The sequence below is a fragment of the Nymphaea colorata genome, chromosome 2 (genome assembly GCF_008831285.2).
Source record: "Nymphaea colorata isolate Beijing-Zhang1983 chromosome 2, ASM883128v2, whole genome shotgun sequence".
Lineage (NCBI taxonomy): Eukaryota > Viridiplantae > Streptophyta > Magnoliopsida > Nymphaeales > Nymphaeaceae > Nymphaea > Nymphaea colorata.
The window spans coordinates 5198735-5215223 of record NC_045139.1 but is presented as its reverse complement, the minus strand read 5'-3'; positions in this window follow the sequence as shown (position 1 = coordinate 5215223).

The window sequence follows — 16489 nt, the reverse complement described above, 5'->3', positions numbered from 1 at the left end:
ATGGGTATACTATGGGTCTATTCAATCTCAAAAAAATCTTAGACTTCAAGGGTGGAGGAAAGAAGAGAGGGCTTTGGCCCTTCTTAGAGAAGCTTTTGCTCACCCAAATTGATTGTACTGGCAACATAATTTTCACATATAGCATTTACTTATTCTCACGGTTGGTTTAGTTAAAAACATTTATAAATTAATATTGTGAAATTTTTTATTTGAAGAGAAAAAGTTTTAACTTTTAAGTACTATTATGAAAATATACAACTCATAAAAGCATGAAAAAAAAATAAAAATTTGACTAGCGCATGATACTGTTGAACATGCCACTGAATCAGTTTGGTTTGTAAATGATTCTATTCAAATCGTCCAAGCCAAGCCAGATTATTATATATTGACTAAAACTGGACGTGTATGTTGAGCTCTTTTCAGTGATTTGAGAAATTGACTAAAAAAGTGCCAAATTTGAAAGGCAACAAAAAAAAAGAAAGAAAGAAAGAAAGAAAATCTAGCTTTTGGTAAAAAAAAATCACAAATGGAATCATTCAGAAGATTTTGGTAATATTGGACGTATGTAAATCTAAGCCATTAGATTGAATTTAGACAACTTAGATGTGATATCTCATCTAGATTGCATGTGCAATTATTTGTAAATAACATATCGCCGTCAAAAACTTACCAATTTTACAAGGAATGAAACCCAGCTTTCCAAAGAAGCCGATTTTGCTGAATTGCTTTTCTCATAAAAATTAAAAATTCCAGACAACTGATTTTGCTTTTGTATTATTTGCTTTTTGGTGTCCCAAAAAGTTTTCGATACGTATGATTTTAAATAATTTACATTGTTTCTTTCGCCCTTTTCTTTAAACTGTCTCATTCAAAACAGACTGGTTCAGACCAAATTTCTTGAAGCATTTCTAAAGACCAACTCATCAAAAAAGCATATTGTGGGACATCCCTCAATCCCATCAGTTCATAAATAATGTCTAAAAAAAAAGAAGATTTTGGTCCTACAATAGATTGCTTATGAGTGACAAAGAATTTGGATTTCTCTGTTAATTAAAAAAAAAAAAAGTAAGGCAGGAAATTCCTCTAGTTTGATACATTATGCCTCATTTGATCACTTGGATCTTAGTTCAGACCTAGTTTTTTTTTTTATGTAAAATGAATTTGAAAACCATGCGCACAAAATCTCCTTTTTGTTTAAAGAGTAGATCTCTCTAAGTAAAGACCTAAAATCGCTTTTGATCTTAAGTGTAAGATTCTCCAAGGTAAAGAAGAAATCAATCTTTTTTTTCTCTCTTTTCTTGGAAATGAAATTACCCAATTCTCCATACAGAATAAAAATTGGGTTCCAAATTAAAATATTAACTTTTTTGCTCCTTTCTAATTTTTTTTATCTTAAATCCGAAGCTATCAAACCTAATATTAATTTTTTTTTGCTCCTTTCTAATTTTTTTGATCTTAAATCGGAAGCTATCAAACCTCTTTATGGTAGATGTCATTAGTGTAAGATTCTCTAAGGTAAAGAAGAAACCAAGTTTTTTTTCCTCTCTATTTTCTCTTGGAAATGAAATTACCCAATTCTCCATACAAAACAAAAATTGGGTTCCAAATTAAAGTATTAATTTTTTTTGCCCCTTTTTAATTTTTTGATATTAAATCAGAAGCTATCAAAACCCTTTAATGGTAGATTCATTAGTGTAAGATTCTCCAAGGTAAACAAGAAACCAAGTTTTTTTTTTCTCTCTCTATTTTCTCTTGAAAAGGAAATTACCCAATTCTCCATACAAAACAAAAATTGGTTTCCAAATTAAAATTATATTAATTTTTTTGCTCCTTTCTAATTTTTTGTTCTTAAATCCAAAGCTATCAAACCCCTTTAATGGTATATGTCATTAGTGTAAGATTCTCCAAGGTAAAGAAGAAACCACGCTTTTTTTTTCCTCTTTTTTCTTGGAAATGAAATTACCCAATTCTCCATTCAAAACAAAAATTGGGTTCCAAATTAAAATATTAATTTTTTTTGCTCCTTTCTAACTTAAAAATTATGGCAGGTAACCAAACCATGTGCAAGGCCCTTTAATGCAAATAGCAAGTAGTTGGGAGCACCAATAAAGTCTCCTCTTCATCTCACCATCCAAAGGAAAGGAATCAAAGCCAAAGAAGCAAACCTTGAGAAATTTTTTTCATTTTTGGTGAAATGGGAATTGTGCCATCAAATAAAAAAATTTGATTCTGGAAGTATAAGCTCATTCTTGAATCAAACTTCTAGAATTGTGATTCTAAGAGGTCGAATTATGATTTTAGGATTTTTAAAATTTTTCATTTCTCTTTTAAGGCACATGTCATGATAAGTTTTAATTCATTAATTCTAAAATTTTAGTTCATGTTTTGTCAAACACATCATTTTCAATTCTAGAATCAAAATTCGAAACTACCAAATACAAAGAAAAACGATAACTAAAAATTTTCATTACAATTCCAGTAGTTTGAGGTGGAAATTTGTTTCTAAGATTTTAATTCTAGAATCAAAATTCAAGGCCGTCAAATGTCTCATAAATCTGTGGTTTTATCAAACTCTAGATTTTCGAATCAAAAGTTTAAAATTCTTGATAAACTCAAAATACATGTATTTCTATCTTACCAAACAAAAAATGAACAGAAGAAAGGGACTTAACCTCTTTCAAATTAAAAACTATCACTTATCTCATGTGAATTACTAACTTCGGGCCTCAAAATGACAAAAATACCCTTGGTGGTAAAAAAAATATTTTTTCATAAATGACTAAACATATATTTATTAAATACCAAAACTGCCCCTCCAGAAAAACAGAATATGACACTGTGTGTTAGGCGCGCGCCCAAAGTGGGGCCCCCTCTATTAAGTAAACAACTAAGGGTAGACCTCTAAAGTTTGGTGCAGCAAGGAAAAGGCTTAAGTTCAATTTCCATGGGCAACACTCCTTACACTTGTATTTTTTCAGAAAAAAGAAGTTACTTGTTAAGAGACATAAATTAACAAAAAAAATACAGCAAAAAAAATACTTCTATAAAATATAAATAAAGTGATGAGCACTAGTCTTGTAGCAATTTTCATCTCATCCCAGAAGCTTAAAACTATATTTGTTTACCTTGAATCACCCAGATCTATCTTCCCCCAATCAGACCTCAAATCCGATGTTTTTTCTACTTGACATAGATACACATTTCATAAGGTATAAATAGATATCAGCTTTCGATAAAAGATCTGATACTATCAAACACATCCTAAACGATACTTTATAGCGGCCAATACATTGAGCATTTTTGTAATTAAAAAAACATTTTTTATATTACACTATCATCTAATGAAAAGCCAATCATCAATATGAATTGGTCATATAGTAACTTATATAAGAGCCCAAACGGATCCATAATAGGGCCGGAGCCAGGGCCCAATGGCCCCCACCCTTTCTCTTAAAAAATTACATCTAAATTTTAGAAAATTTCACATGTCTTATATAAAAATTTTGAAATATGATATTTCGGCCGCCTGTTAAAATTTAAAAACTTTAATTCTACCCCCCTCATGAAAAATTTATAACTTCGCCTCTGGATCAATTTCCTATTTTCCAGCAAGATGCAATGTGCATCAGCTCATATCAGCCAACACTATGGAATTTTACCAACATTTCATGATCCGCAGCACGGAGTCGGATCGTGGGGATGCTTGAATACTTCTTATCAACATTGAAACAATACAAAATAAAAAAAATAAATGGTATATATGCTTGAGCATGGAGGCAACTCTCTCTCTTTCTCAAGCCTTTTAAAAAAAAAATTTTTGTTATCCATTCTCATTTTATCAACTCTCTCTCTTTCTCATTTTATCAACTCTCTCTCTTTCTCTTATCGTGGGGATCGCTTGAATATTGGTATATCAATATAAATTTATCTGTTATTGAAACAATACAAAATAAAAAAAAAAACTTCGAGATCTAATAGAGAGGGAGAATATTAAAGCACAAGAGCCTTATTATTTTTAATAAATGGTATATATGCTTGAGCATGGAGGCAAAGCAAAGGGTGCAGCTAACCCAAAGTTGGTAGCATCAAGTCTTCCAATGTCAACAAGCATCTCATTAAGGCACTGCTCATTAGGGACGTTTCCGTCATTTCACTTGGTAACTTGGCCGGTCAAGATGTGTGGTGTGGGCATAATTGCTAAACGTGTAAGATCTAATGAAGTATAAAAGCGAACGTTTCTCTCTGGTTTTGACGTCCACTCTCGCCGGCCTTCATTTATTTATATCGTCTACCTTGAAACGACGTTCCACGCCGCCCAAGGGGTTGTTGAAGACCATCCGTCATCGCTTCGATTCGAACCGGCGTTGTTCGCCACCGTATCGATACCTGCAACATATGCTCCTCTTATTTCTCTCTTTTTAATTTAAAATAAATAAAAATAACTGAAAAATCAAAACACGTGAAAAAAAAAATATTTCTTCGAAACTATACTGAGGTGAAAAATTGGTACAATTGGCAATAAGGCTAGGACAGAACCGGCCTATCTTTTGTCAGCTTGCAACTTATTTTTTAATATTGTTTTGTTTAAATATATATATAATTACATATTCTATTATAATTAGGTATATTTGTATATTAAATTATATTAAATATATTTTATTTTAATCAATATGGGCTAGACTCGAGTCCAGGTTTCGAACAGTGGCATGAGCCCAAGTTGCATCAAAGGCTATGACTTGCCTCAAGCCTTTAGGCCAGGCCATGGCAGGTACTCAGTCTGGGCCCGAGTTTTGAGTGTCGGGCTGGTCCGATGCTCAGACTTACTCTATCCCGACTTCTTATTGTCAAACCAATCGCCAGCCCTACATATACCATATTATATGATTTGATATTTAAGAAAAAAAAAGATGGGGGTGGGAAGAGAATGTATATTTCTTTTATAACTATGTAACCACTTTAAATAAAGAGTAGTATATGATAGTGGAAGTACATACAATTTCATGAGTGTGCCATTGAAACTGCCGCTGCATTCTCTCTTGGATCCTTTAATTGCAATCATTTCTGTCAAAGTCTGAGGCCTAAGCACTTTGCTTTCCACAGTCACCAACATCATGTTCACCATTCAATCCCATTATCCTAGGGCATCTCTCTCTCTCTCTTAACTGTATATGTATTTCTTTTTAATTTTACAAAAAATCCAAATATGTTTGTCATAATTCTCAAACACAAGTCTTATAATCCTAATTTTGCTCCCCATTTTCTTAGTGAACACTTTGAGGCATTTCTTTGAATGACAATGAAAACTGGTAGAAAAACCTAATTACAACAAGACTAGAACTTTTTAAAATATTATTCAAGACACTACCTTTTTTCAATAAAAAACTATCTCTTTCTCTTGTATATAGGAAACTTTTTGTTCTCAAATTTTGTTATCAATTCTCATTTTATCAACTCTCTCTTTTTCTCTACCATCACCCAAAATAGTAAAATAAAAGTAGGCCTGGGCCACCGGCCGAGTACCCATCCGATACTTGGTACCCGACCGACCCGCTTGGGCCTGGGTCCAGGCCGAAAAAACCGGGCTTGGGCCCGAAGGCTCGATCCAACCAGATAATTTTAAAAAATAATTTTTTAATAATTTTTTAAAATTTAATAATGTGTATTTTATTATTAAAAATATATTTTATATTATTAAAAATTATTTTATAATTTAAAAATATTTTTTTTATTTTCAAATGGGCCAGGCCAAGACCCGGGCTATCGAGCCCGGGCTTCAGGCCCGATGGGCCGACCCGGCCCGACGCCCACCATAAATAAAGGACAGTTTTTTTGGTGGTCACAAAAAGTAAAATTGGTATTTAAATATAATTTATTTAGCTTTAATTTGCATTTACTTTCCTATTAACTTGGGTTGCAGGGAATATTTACTTTAGTATGAAGAATATTGTCAAAAGTTTGTTAATGTGAAGTTGGGAAGTGAAATTAATTTACTGTGTGAATCGTGGAAGGTAAATATTACTTATTGAGCTTTTATCATTGGGAATAAATTTTTATTTATATGGAGTAGAGAAAAACTGTTTTACCTTTTCAACTAGAGGTGAGCATCGGGCCGAGTACCCAATAAGTACCCGGTACTCGGCTCGGCCTAATCGTGTTGGAGCTGATCCGATAATGTATTGGGCCAGCCCGATAGGTGCCTGGTTTGGCTCGATAGATTTTAAATATTATTTTTTAATTAATAATATATATTTTATTATTAAAAATATATTTTATTTTAAAAAATTATTTTATATTTTAAAGACATTTTTTTATTGTAACCAGGCCAAGCTGGCTTGAACCCGATTTGGGCCTAGGCCTAAGTTCAGGTTTTGGACATTGGGCCGATCCAGACCCATCTTTTATCAAGCCAGGCTGAGCCAGGCCGGTCAGACCTACTTTCAACGCATTTATTCTAAGGGTGGGTATTGGGCCAGGCCAGGCCGGCCCACCTTGGTAAGGTCCGGCCCGGGCCTGGCCCGATAGCCCGGGTCTCGGCCCGGGCCGGGTCGGGCCCGTTTAAAAATAAAAAATATTTTTTAATTATAAAATAAATTTTTTAAAATATAAAATATATTTGTTAATAAAAAATATATATTATTAAAACAAAATTTAAAAAAAAACTATTTTTCAATCATAACGAGCCGAATCGGGCCGGGCCGAGTTGACCCGGGCCAGCCTATCGGGTCAGGCCCGGCCGACGCCTAGACCTAATTTATTTGACTTAACTATGGTTAATAGAAGGTGATACAAATTTAATATGAACTGGTCGTTTTACCAATGACCCATAAAAAATTCAAAAACTTTGACTTTCTTAAGAGCAGGAATTGAGTAGGAGAGAACATGCTTGTCCCTGTTCCTCTCAAACATCAACTTCAACTTTTAATGCCCTTACGTATAACTACTTAAAGTTTGAGAAGTTACAACAATCTGTCTTAAACAAATAAATTCACTATCAATTAAAAATGTTAAAATATACCTCGAAAAGCTATTTTACCTCTAGTGAAAAGTTAATTTCTTGACAACTTCACCAATTACTTTTTATTTAAGTTGATTTCTCTACAGTTCTACATCTCAGACACACAAACTCGCTCACTCCCCATTTGTCTTCATAAATATCGCACTTCAAAGAAAAGGTGAAACCGTAAAAGAAATTGACTTGAAAAAATATGTCAATTATTAAAACTTTTTATTTATTTATTTTTTCTTGTATTGGGGATAAAATAGTCCTTTAAAATATATTTTTCTTTTATTGAGGATAAAATGGTCATTTAAAAATATTTTCTTTTATTGGGGATAAAACGGTCCTTTAAAATATATTTTACAGGTTTCCATTCATGAAATGAGTGTCTTTCATACTATTATAAACTTAGGCAATTATTTCAAATCCTTCAAACTTTAAGTGGTCTATTGTAACTATATATATCAAAAGTTGAGTTGGCCGAATCTCTTTCTTTTCTCTCCTTCAAAATCTCTCATATATAAATATATATATATATATATATATATATATATATATATATATATATATATATATGAACTAGTGGCATTGAAAATCTCATATATATATATATATATATATATATGAACTAGTGGCATTGAAAATCTCAATATTGGCTCACCCTCCCCAGGTAAAATTTTTCTTGAGAGAAGTGAAGAATTTTTTTTGACTTGGATGATGATATATATATATATCAATCTGCCAATGTTTATTGCTTATCTTTTTTATAATGCTAAAACTATTGCAAATGGTGCATTCTGTGATTAGAAACCATGCCCAATGGTTTGTTATTGTGGAATGTACAATTTGCGGCACCTTCTTAACATCACAAAATTCAAATGTATTCGGGTGTCTTTCCTCCTTCTCAACCTTTGTAAGGTTGGCTTGCCAAAGCATGATTTTTAAACTCTAGTTTTTAATATATATTCATTAAAACGTACAAGAATTTCAAGGTTCTTATCAAAGAATTATCAGAGAATGATCAAGAGTAAGGTAGGCGTTGGGCCGGCCCGGCCCGATTGGACCCGGGCTTGGGCCGGGAAAAACCTGGCCCGGGCCTGATAGGCCGGCTAGGGTCAGCTCGGCCCGGTCCATTTAGCCCGCTTAAATTTAAAAATTATTTTTTAATTTTTTTTGTTTTAATAATATATATTTATTATTCATAAATCTATTTTATATTTAAAAAATTTATTTTATAATTAAAAAAATTATTTTATAATTTTAAATGGGCTTATTTCCAATTTTAAGATTATTCTCATTATGATGCAGATTATTTTTACAAATCCCCAAGTTGTAGAAAAAGTTAAAACCTGATCCTTAAAATAAGAAAAGGTAAAGGGAATTTGATTTGGGGAAGATGCCGTACAATGGAGCTAGGGGAATCTTAAGAGGATGAAATTGGAATTTATTGTGTGTATTAATGAACTAAGTAGATATGAAATCTATATATCAATTATAAGTCACTTATTAATTTGTTCAGTATTGGTTCACGATGCGATACATGTAAACTAAGCTATTTTTCCAAAATTAAAGGTATTCACTTGCTTTATATATTTCATAAACTTATATTTACGTGATGCATGTGCATAATTGCCGTCAAAGAAGGATATTATTAAGGAAATCAATAGATCTATAGAGTGAAGCGAGCAGGTCAAACGGTCCAACAAACTTATCCGAGTAGAGCCAAACTAAAACCGAATCCAAAAAATACATTACACAACTAAAAAATTTTAAATTTTTAATGTAATTTTTTTTTCAATTAACTAGAGTAGGGCCATGGCCAAGGCAGGCCCGCCTCCCTCTGCCCTTGAATGGATCGGATTTAGATTAGATATCCGACCAAATAGTTTATGAAAAAAAATAGATATGGAAAAAAAAAACTGACATCCAAGTAAGAAGTAAAATTGGATTCAGATTTAAAAAATGAAATGTGATCTGATTCGGTTTTAAATAAATATCCAATCACATTTAGATTTGAATTCAATTTTAAACGACTATTCTATATCCAAGATCCGTATATCTTGAAAGTTAGTTCTTAATAGAGCGTAATGTGCACTTCAGTTCCGTTGTGTATCGTTTTAAAATCGGATTTGGATGCTGTTCTAAATCTAAGGACATGTATGATTCTCCTCATATCATATATCCAAGGGGTTGAAATGTGAGGGCGGTGATATGGTGTGTCCGATGGTCTCCTCCACATTTAACAAATGATGATCTCTCTCTCTCTCTCTCTATATATATATATATATATATATATGTATATATATATATATATATATATAATCTACTCTACTGGATGATGGAGGCTTCTTTCATGCATCGGGTCAGCCTGGCTTTTATTATTATTTTGTTGTCTTTGAATATTTGACTATTTATATATATTGATGCCCCTCCAACTAAAATTTCTGGCTTTGCCACTACTTTAGCTCAATTTGAAGGCAAGCTCAATATCAAGACCCAAGCTCGAGCCCGAACCCACCTGGCTTCCTCAATGATGGAATTGTTCGGGTCTTTTTTTTTTGAAAATTTTCGGTCGCCTTGTCTGGAAAATTGTTCCTGCCCATCAAACAACCCCTAGGTAAAAGTAGACAAGCAAAAAAAAATATATATATTTTCCGACACTTTCCCATATCGACCATATGCCTAAACCGGTTGGACCAGACACAGCATCCACATCTTAATGGACCCTAAGTCCCAACCTAGCTTCAAAACAAGTCTAATTCTTGACTTGTTTCAAAAAATTGATTCTTTGGTACCTAAAAGATAAAGAGTAACTTAGGCCTGCATTACCTCAACTGCTTAGCACAATTGGATGCCAAAGGCGGCTTACACTCAAGGGTTTCAAGATTCAAATCTTGTGGTCACTGTCATGTTTCAGTATATTACTCTTCTTTCTTCTGGGTGTGGTTTTTTTGCTGAAAGCAGTTTAATCTATATGAACATTTAAAAAAAAAATTACTATAACTCACTCTCATGAATCCAAGCCCTGTTCTTATAATCGCTCATTTAGAATAAATGAACTTTCCAAGTAGACCCCGTACCAAGGTTGTTATATACATTTGATGGAAAATAATTTGTATTATAGCTATGTCTAATGACGCCTAAGTATCATGACAAAAAATGCCAAATATATAATATCCACAAAAATAACGTCAAAAGTAAAAATCGACAATCGAAATAACAAGGACCAAAAAGAATGGCTTGCATGTGCTTCATACTATTTTGCATGACCACATATTTCTCTACGTAAGGGATGGGAGTCGACATCGAAACACGTGAACTAATTGGTGATCTGTTCACTCGTGAAACTAATCCCTCAAGAGAAACAACGACGCTAATTTCGTGTGGGTGTTTTGTCACGTTATATGCACAGTTTAACGAAACATAAGGAACATCTTTTGAACAGAGGAGGATAAAACACTCTCAGAATTTGCTACAAAAAGTTATTACAAGGAGAATTATACATGACCCGTGAAATCAATTACCAAATAATTGAAACATTACAATGAAATATAAGGATTGGTATGACAGAAAAAGTGAAAAAACACCGATCCTACATAAGTACTTTGAAAAATTATATTTTAACTCCTGTTAAGTTTTTGAAATTATACAGCCAAATCCCAACTTAGAAATCAGAAGACAGCCAAATCCCAACTCTAACCGGTAACATTGCACCTGTAAATTCCACAAAAGGGAGGCATAAATTCATATGTTTCTAAAAATACGAACATGTTGTGTTTATAAACCAGAAAAAGTTCTTCTTCGTCACAGATCCAAACCGCAGGATGGGATCGCCATATCCTTTATATAAGACTGTGGACAGAGGCGAAGGCAGGTGGGGTTTCCATGGGGCATGATCCTTGTGGTCTCACTTAGTGTAACAACACTGCCCACTCCACATTGGGCTTGGGCTCTGAGTCTAACGGAGTCCAACTCGCTTTATAGTAACTTCTGTTTCAACTTATAAAGGTTATTAACTAAGACAACCAATCTTCTAAGTAATCCTCTTATAAGTTCTTGAGTATGTATCACAATTTTTAATACAAGACTAAACTTTTACGGTATTACAATCCATACGTCCTTAAAGTATATGCATCAATGCATATATGTATGAGTGTTGAACCGACTCTGATACCACTGTGACGACCTGACTGACTCCCACATTAAACTCTGCCCCCTGGATTGGAAAATACCAACTTGTCTTATAGCAACTTCAGTTTCAATTCAAAAAGACTAATAACCATGACAAATAATTAACATTAATTTTTGAGGTGTTACACTTAGTGCATAGCTTTGTAAGCTGAAGACTTTTTAATTAACATTAATTTCTTGAAAAAATGTGGATTTGGAGTAAGAAAAGCAGGATTTAGACTTATGTTGTTTGGACAAAAACCCCAAAAAATAAAAATATAGTTTTTTTGTTAAAAAAATCCAGAAAAACAAATAGCCGAAAGTGATCTCTTGCCATAAAGGTCGGTGAAATCCAGCATCCTTCTAACAAATACAACAAAATTCGAGTTTTCTCTGTTTTTGCTTGGCAGTGGGCAAAGTATTAGTTGTTGATGAATTTATGTTGGAAATTCTATTTCCATAGTTTGAAGAAACATAAAGAAAGTTGGTGCTTGCTTTTTTCTTTTGGACATAAGCTGGTGTAAGCAAATGCTTACCGGAAGCGTTGAAGTCATCATCTTCTTCAACTTTGAACATCTTTATTTATGTCCATTCAGTTTTTCTCTGCAATTGAAACTTTACTAGTCAGAGCATATTTCCCATCAGCTTTACTGGTCTTTGACTTTTCGAATGGTCCATGGCGAGCGGCTAGCAGTACACTAAGAAGGTGTTTGATAAGAAGAATATTGTGTCTCTAACACTGTTTTTATTCTCGAAATTATGACTTGATCCCAAATATTGTTTCTAAATTTAACAATCAAATAATGATTTTCGATGCAATGCTGCCGGGAGATCGGCCTTACCACTTTTATTGCCCAGACAATCAAAGAATAACAACATGCAACACGGAAGCAAGTAACCATCAAATGATGTTTTTGGAACACGTAATGCCATAAGAGCATGTGTTCTAAGAATATAATGTTTTTTTTTTTTTTTTTTTTTTTTTTTTTTTTTTTTTTTATCAATTGCCCTCCAAAGACATGACGAAGCACTTGAGAACATATAGTTTTATATTAAAAAATTTAAGAAATTTTTAAATCATTTATCGGTGTTAAAAGAGAGCAAGTGCAACTGTGCAACAAGGCGGTTCACACCCAAGGGATCTAATGTTTGAAACCCATGGTCTTTATCATGTTCAAGTGTGTTACTCCTCTATACATAAGGGTGAACACGAGACAAGTCGAGCTCAAGTTCATTCAGCTCGAGCTAGGTTCGACTAATGAAACCTCGAGCTCGACTCGGCTCGAGCTCGAGAATAGCTTGATGGAAGCAGCTCGAGCTTGACTCAACAGTTATGTGTTGAGCTCGACCTCGACTCTATTAAGATTCGACAAATTCCTTCGAATAGAATTGATATTCATAGTTACATGTTGAGCTTGAGTTCAACTTGATTAAGGCTAGACAAACTCGTTTGAATAGAATTGATATTCATCGTGTTGAACTCGAGCTTGACTCGATTAAGGCTCAACAAACTCATTTGAATAGAATTGATATTCACCATTATATATTGAGTTCAAATTCGACTCGATTAAGACTCGACAAACTCCCAAACTTGTTTGAATATATCGACTTGATTAAGGCTCGACAAACTCGATTAAGGTTCGATCTTGACTTGGCAGTTACGTGTTGAGCTCGAACTCAACTTGATTATTTGAATGAGCCGACTCATGAACTCGAGTCCGACTAGTTAAGCAAATGACTCGGCTCGAACTCGTTTATGAGCGAGTTTTAACAACTCGAGCTCGAGTACCTCGACTTGTTGTTCACCCTTATCTATCCTACAAACATTAACAAGTGCACTACTTGATTTAAAGGATGTACCCTATGTTCAACGAGGCCCTAAGCAAGCCTTAATTTAGAAAGTATTAGGGTTTTAAGCCGAAAAGCGGTTCCCTAAGTAAACGTTAAAAAATTAAAATCCGCTTAAGTCAGGAAATATTTCATATGCATGATAGCTTGTACACTGAGTATATAATAAGAGCTATGTTATTTATGTTACGCTTTTCTTTGAAACTGCAGTCTAGGGCCCTCCTTCTACTATAAACCCAAAAGAGGAGCGTCAATTTTTTTTTTTCCTCTTATGGGCCTCACGGTCCCTCTATCTTCACTGACATTTTATGCAGAGTTGTGAGAGAATTGTAAAGTTAGGCGGCCTTAATGAAATGTTATCAGCAAGTGTTAGACCTATATCGGGAAAATCAGAAAAAGGGAGGCCTGTATTCAATGTCATGGTCAAAAGATTGTCCCTGAAATGGAAAATTTTCCACCTTTTTCTTATATTTGTTAGGTGTGAAGTTGATATCCAGCAATGCAATTGAACACAAAAGAAAAGCAATCCGTAGTAAAAGATTCTGATATTTGTTTCTAAGTTGAGACCCTTAAGTCATGTGTGGGCAAGAGCAATGGGCAGAAACTTTTGAGAAAAGTAGTAAAAGGAAGGAAGGAAGTGGACATGACCCTGTGGTTGCATGATTTCCATGTCAAGATTGAGGGGGAGAGGGCCCATTAGCATGACATTAATGCTTTTTGCACAATGGAGGAATACTGTGGACTCACAAGCCATGATTGCATAGCTATTCTGAATTGCACTGTTCTATACTTTTTTCTTATTTGGCAAAATCTCTCTCTCTCTCTCTCTCTCTCTATATGTCTCTCTTTATGTGGAATATATTACACAAAAGAATGAAGTTAATTTCCTCAACCAATAATGTAAAAAATTAACATACAATGCAAAAAATGAAGGAGGGAAGTAAATGTCTCATGAATCTACCCCAATTTTGAGGTAGATTCATGAAACACTCATACGTTGTTTTTAATGCCAAACAGAAGGACAACAGACATAATGCATAACATAAAATCATGTGGCGGGTGATACAACATCTCACGATATTATTGGCATTTTGGCGAATCTATGAAGGTATCATGCAAGTAAAAGATTGTAAAGGAGAAGAAGAAAGATGAACAACAACCTTTTAAGTTAGTGAAGCAAAAAAAAAAAAAAGTTACTTTGAAGCAAAATATTTTGGAAAACCTAATGATTTTTAACGCATAGGCACAGATGTTGATCTCAGATATTTAAAGATCTTTGCAACTAAATAATTGTCAAAAAAATGTAAGATAGAGGAAATTAATCTTCTTATTAATTTAAAGTAAACTAAATTTTCATGTTGTCACAATGACACATAGATTGCAGAATATTAATTCGGAATTTCTCTGCTTTTAATTTTTTTTTAAACTTCTCACCTTCGGTATTATCAACATCTTGTAATAAAATCACAAGTTCTTCGAACTCCGACTCAGATTTGTGCCTTTGACTCCAATAGTTGCATCTTCTGCACCTTGGGTTTTACCTGCAAAGCAGCTGCAAGATTTATAACGGTTCGATCTAATGGACTTAAAGTGCGTAGATCGAGTTCATGATGGCCATGAATTTGAGTCTGGTCTCCCTCTCTCTCTGTCCATCAAAAAGTATTTGCTGCTCATTTTGATCAAAAGAATAAGCATCCTCTGGTTGGAAAACAACAATCAAGAATGAAGTAATTTTTGATCTACACAGTCAAGTCCTGGGGAAGATGATCAGGAAACCAAGAACGACGAATGATCTGCTACTAACTGTACTTCGTTGAAACATCAAATCTGTTAATGAGAAAAAAACACTAAAGAAAAAACATAAAAGATGCAAGGATGAGAAGGATCCAGACATGTGCTTTTCTATTAATCTCTTACTAAAAAATTGCAAACAGAATCCTACTGCTCTAGTTCATTGCTTGAATATTTGGACCAGAGACAACTTTTGATTATGAACATGCAAAGAACCCTAGAGTGAACCTGAACGATCTCACGAATCAAAAGACCAGATATGTATCTAAACACACATTCTCTCTCTCTCTCTCTGTGCTTGAATACAGATGCCAATTCTCCAAAACTATAACAGAAAGAATAACGGCAGCACAAACACAAAGAAACTCATCTTCCATGTCCACGTAGTTGTCAGTCTTTCTCTTATGCACCAAGAAAAACAGATTAAGCAGAGTATTGAGCTCCAGAGCTCACCTTGAACGCCAAATCCTTGCAATCTGCCAAACTTCGAACCCTATAAGATGGCAGCCAAACGGAAGCAGGAAAAGATTTACCAAGGAAAAATGAAGAATTAGGAGCTCCCTTCAGTCCAAAGCAGTACAAGAACTGCATCAAGATTTACTGCCATGCTTTGGCCTGAAACGAGCACCCATTTCTGCACTTTTCCGACCACAACTGAAGAATCCTCTTTTCAAGAAGGTGGTGGAGACTGTAATGATGTGCGGAAGAGGAGAAAGGGTCAAAATTTATTCACAGAGAGCTTTCATACATGAAAAGGAAAAGGTGGAACAGCTGAGGTTTGGGTTACCGGCACTTGCAGGTTGAGATATTTGACATAAACTGTTGTTGCATGAATCCCCTCGCAACCGGATCTCTCTTGGGGTTCAATCTAGATCCGATCTAAAACATCGATCTGGATGCTAAATCCAATTTACATACAGCAGCTAAATTAATACCAGATTTGGATTTTGTGTGTGCGTCTATTTCCGGATGCTTCAGCCCAATGTAATAGAAATTTAGATTTCAGCTCTCTCTCTCTCTCTCTCTCTATATATATATATATATATATATATATATATATATATATATAGTTTAGACTCTAGAGAGAGAGAGAAATTGGTAGAGATAGAGACAAAAACCAGACTCCTTACATTTGTGCTAAAAAAACATTTTAAATGAATTTTAAGCATCCTAACATATTTATAAAAATTATTTATTATTAAAAATGGCTTCGATTCAAGTTTTTTTTTTTTTTACAAAAAATATGGGTCTTTGTATTATCAAAATGTTGATGTTGTGGAAACCGTTCATTTTTTCTTGTTATGAAAACATTATTAAAGTCCAAAAAATGATAGACTTATATGTTTTGCATCAGCCTATTTTTAAGATCATAAGATTGCCAAAAAAAAAAGAAAAAAAAGAAACACACTTTAAACATCACATTTAAATGATTTGATTTTTGTCCCTGACTGGTTTGGTTTCTACCAACTTTTCTCTCTCTCTCTCTCTCTCTCTCTCTCTCTCTCTCTCTCTATATATATATATATATATATATATATATATATATATATATATATATATATATATATAAGCCGACCCTCGAAGCACATTTTGTTTTCAAATTGTCGTGGGATTTTGGCTTATGTTCATTATTTGAATGTTTCGTTGCTATGAACTTGACCGTCTATCCAAAACTTCCTCAAC